General features: G+C 40.9%; 1 long non-coding RNA gene across 1 annotated transcript in view; it reads left to right on the top strand.

Annotated features, from left to right (window-relative positions):
* Positions 1-2,645: 2,645 nt before the first annotated feature.
* Positions 2,646-4,727, top strand: part of LOC123116526 (uncharacterized) — a 5,906-nt gene continuing 3,824 nt past the window's right edge. The window contains exons 1-2 of the long non-coding RNA XR_006457106.1: positions 2,646-3,063; positions 3,179-4,722. This is a non-coding gene — a long non-coding RNA (uncharacterized lncRNA). The remainder of the gene's footprint in view (positions 3,064-3,178; positions 4,723-4,727) is intronic.

Here is a 4,727-nt window from a genome sequence, read left to right as displayed (position 1 = left end):
GTGGCCTGGCTCGGCGGCGGCGCTCACCCATTTGCCCCACCTATCTTCCCCCTTCTCCGTCGTGGCCACACTCACCCATCGGCCATGTCGTGGCGGCAGCTCGCGTACTTTTCCTCGGCAAGTCCACAAAAAATTCACAACAAAGCATGTGGCCTGAACAAAGATGAGAAATTTATGTCATGGCCATGCTACGTAACTCGAGCATTACCCACTTGTATCTCGTCATTTTTGTCTAGGTCACACACAGATGGCATAATTTTGGATTAATTTTTGCAGGTGCACATAATAGAGCATCCATCGCTCACATCCTTCAAAAGATTTCGCGTTTTTGAGAAATTCATAAAAATAAAATGGGTTGCACAAAATCCTCTTTCCAGATTAAATGGAAGGCTAGGCACCGGGGTGGCCCGTATGGCATTTGCTTGCAACAACGCACTTGCACCGGCAGGTACAGTACTGGACAAGGGTTCAGTTAGCGACATCTTTACACAGGTCAATTCAGACAACAACTAGCGTACAATTAAACATTCTGATGCTTTATGCATATCTATGCGCTAATGGATGTCGCAGCGATACGCGTCGATGTCACCGGGGCTCCTGCCTCCTGGGAAGCCACGAACAGTGGTGTCTACTCTCTCCCTCCACCATATCTGAAGTTCATATGGAAGGAAGGACTGGATGAGTAGGCAGTACTGCAGTAATGTTTCATAACAGAAGATTGCAATCATGGTGCAGTACTCACCTGAAGAACTGGAAGGTAGAGCTTCAACTCGGGCGGCAGCTCCTCCTCTTTTCATCCGGTCGGAGAGATTCAACTGAATGTTGTTCCAGCCGCCCGTCAAGCTTCAACGCAATTGTGCAGATATATGGCTTCACCCTTTGTGACAGACTGAACAAAGAATGCATGTCACCACAAGTTCGTACTCTGCGCAGTGGTTGCATGAGCAAAGGGGGGGAAATAGCAAAGCTGAAAATAATAGCTCTAGTTTCACTGAGAAACAGCTTAAGAGTCATCATTTGTATATGTTACCACACCATGCCAACACTGGTCAGAAAAAGAAGCGATGTTGGATAAAAGTGCTATCGGCTTTCAGCTCAAAGTAGCAGTGTAACAGCTAACAGCTTTGTCTTTCTCATTATGTCACATGATTGTACTCCCTCCGTCTTAAAATTCTTGTCTTAAATTTGTCTAGATACGGATGTACCTAATACTAAAACGTGACTTCATACATTCGTGTTTGGACAAATCTAAGACAAGAATTTTGGGACGGAGGGAGTACTATCAATTGTGTTAGTTCCTTAGCTACAGAGTCTATATTCTCCTCAGCGCCTACTACTCTTTTATTCTGATGAAACAAGGGATATATAACCTAGCACTGTGGGGTTATTTTCAATAAGATAAACAAGGACAGTGCAAATATATAGGCTAGCTGTTTGGGGTTGTTGTGCACAAAATAAAAATACCCAAATTACATGGATGAATGATCAAGTAAAAACACACTTTTATTAAGTCCATGTTTCATCAGATCTAGAACAATTTCAATTGTTTGTTTTAGGGCAAGTACGACCAAAAAGTGACAAGTCAGGATTCTCACAAAAAAAGGGGGTGAAAAATTAGAGAAAAGCTTGGCAAGTGTAGTCACTTGCACAGCTGCTAATAGACAAATCTGCCAACTAACACAAAAAAAAAGGTTTTATTTTATTTTTGAGCATATATTTTTTAATTTTAAATACATTTTTAGAACAGATCTTACAAATTCAAAGCATGTTGTTGTGTGTCATGAATTAGTTGTTCAACTCTAGTTGAAAGAGAGAAAACATAGACCATGGATACGCAAGAGAACTTAGAGAGCGGCCACCTTCCTATACATACAGTATACCTAGTAGGCAATCCTTTGCCAAGAGTGTTTAATTGGCCTCTTAATACATAAACGAAGCACACACACACAAAAAAAACCATAGACTACACATTACACTTGTATGCTCCATTGATTGGTTATTTAGCTCTGAGAAACGCCTAACAGGGAGAGAGAGAGAGAGAGAGAGAGAGAGAGAGAGAGAGAGAGAGAGAGAGAGAGAGAGAGAGAGAATAATGTCTCTTATGCAGTTTCCACTCCCCTATAGGTACGATAAACATGAACTACATTTGCTTTCACGAGTTTGCAGACACAAATATCAGTTCATACAAAATTCCTGAATCCCAGGCCAATCCAACAACTGATAATAGGCAGGAAACACTAGCAAGCAGGGTGCAGAAAAGATCACAGGAAAAAGTATGACTATACAGAGGTTTACATTTTCCAGGATTTGTAAAAAAAGGCTATTGGCTTTCAGAAAAAGAAGCGATGTTGGATAAAAGTGCTATTGGCTTTCAGTTCAAAATAACAGTGTAACAGCTAACAGCTTTGTCTTTCTCACTATGTGTTAACTTCTCCCTCATCCTTAGCTACAGCGTGCATATTCTCCTAGCATATCTCTACTCCTACAAAAATGTGAGTTGGTGATGATGGTGTGCCTGCCTTCATGCCATCTGCACCGTCTGATTTGGAACGTAAGGCTGAGATGGGTTGTCCCAGATCCACTCGTACTTCTGCAAAGACATCCATGCAGACATCTGAACTCCACATCACACCACGCGAGGTTCTCCTTTCTCCTTCTCTTGCAAACAAAACCGGGCGTTCGAGAACCGCTCCCAGATTCCTTGTGGACGGTCCCTCCCCACTCTTCCCCGGAGACCGCCGGAGTTGGGCAAGAGTCCCTCCCCTTTGTAGCTGTAGTTGTATTTAGGGTCTTAATGAAGCAGATTTGACTTCGAGCTTCTGCCGGTATCTCTCCTTCTAGATCTGGCTGGAAAGGCCATCGGAGACGGCGACGATAGCAGTGTTTGCTACACTTTTGAACTGGCTCTGGTTGTCAACTTCCAACAAGTGTCCCTTCTTCTGTGCTACCAATGGAGGCTACTAGTGGCAGGACGCCATGAGTATGCTTGGGCGTATCAGGCTCTGCCGACGAGCTACTTGCTCCCGGCGCTGCCGATGCCAAACTGCGCACAGAGGATGAGTGGTATATGTGTGCTTAACCTTTTCCAGTTTGCTTAATGTTCGATTAGGTGCCTATTTCAGAAGATAATCTTGTCCTTGTCTCTGATTTTGATTTTGTTTTTTCTTGAGGATTTCAGGATAGAAGGGCACTTCGCAACAGGGTTACGACGAGCAAGGTGGCTACTGTGTCTGTTCTTATATAGTTTGTTTCAGAGAACTCAAACTAACATCTCTCAACTGTCAATTTGAAGAGAATTTTGTCATGGAACAGTCTTCGGTGAAGACTGATCTAGAACTGGCGATATGTTTATAAGCGTTGTGCAAAATTTTGGTGATCTGACTGAGCAGGTCGGTTTTGAAATATAGCCAAAAATCATGTCAATGTGCCACTACTGTTTTGCACAAAATTCTGTTCTGTTTGGGTGGTGCCAAACTACCAACAGAAGACATGCTGTCTTCTGGTAGACCAATGCCAAAATTGCATAGTTGTATGTTATTTAGGGTCTCTATTGCATATGACTTGGAGTTGTCTCTGTTGACATCACGTGGTAATGAAATTTACAACATCATTCCTGCCATATTCAGTTTAATCAAGCAGTATACCCTTTGATTCCCTACTCGTAAGGTGGTATAAATAATCAAACCAGGGTTCAAAGCATCAGTTTCTACTATGTGAAATGCAGTTTCAACTCTAAGGCTCTCTGGCCTCGCTTTGGCCTTTCTACTTCTACTATACATAATTTTGGAGGGCATCAATAACTAAATCCAAGAAGTTTACCCATACACTTCTATTTGCCACGTCTTGCTCATTTTTTATTCAGATTTACTTCACTTATAATTAGATAGTACGTAGTAAGTTATACTAATTCTGTAGTGTTCCTCCCTTTTCTTTTGGCGAAAGAAAGTGTTCCTCAATTTTGAGCAAGTCCGAATTCTGAATAATTGTTTTTTGTCCTGCTGCGTGAACCAGGAACTTTTGGACTTCGGAACAATTCTCTACTACACGGTTCCTATGAAAATATTAACAGCATGTAGATTTGCTTCAGTGTCAGTTGTTGTTATGAGTTTCAACTCATGTCAGCATGGTCTTAACGTATGACTGTCTTCATAGCCCTGAAGAAGAAAAATCCTATAAGTTTAGCACAACTGATGTTGTTTCATTTGACGATCAGTTTTATTAAGCATAAAAACATTCACGTGACATCTTTCATTTGTAATGCAATGAGCAATAAAGACTTGTAGATTGTGTACCACTCTACTTGTGAAATTCTTGGCATTTTGGTTGTCTTTTGGGTCTATTTACTTGACACAAAGTTTAGCATTTTTAAACTCTTGAATGCTTATAACCTAATGATCTACTTATAGTGTGCTTATAACAAGGTCTGAATGCTTCTAAACTTATTAAACTAAAGGGTCCTGATGATTACAATTTATCAATGTTTATAGAGTATATTCCAATGCATCTCATCCTGATTATGATATGTCGTGTTAAATAGAACAATATTTCAGCAAAGGACATGTCCTTTTTTTTGTATTTCACAAGTACGTGATTACCATATAAACTGAAATTCTTGGCATTTTGGTTGTCTTTTGGGTCTATTTACTTGACACAAAGTTTAGCATTTTTAAACTCTTGAATGCTTGTAACCTAATGATCTACTTATAGTGTGCTCATAACAAGGTCTG

This window comes from Triticum aestivum, chromosome 5B, assembly GCF_018294505.1.
Source record: "Triticum aestivum cultivar Chinese Spring chromosome 5B, IWGSC CS RefSeq v2.1, whole genome shotgun sequence".
Classification (NCBI taxonomy): Eukaryota; Viridiplantae; Streptophyta; class Magnoliopsida; order Poales; family Poaceae; genus Triticum; species Triticum aestivum.
Note: the sequence above shows the minus strand (reverse complement) of the source record. Positions and strands in the feature narration are given on the sequence as shown.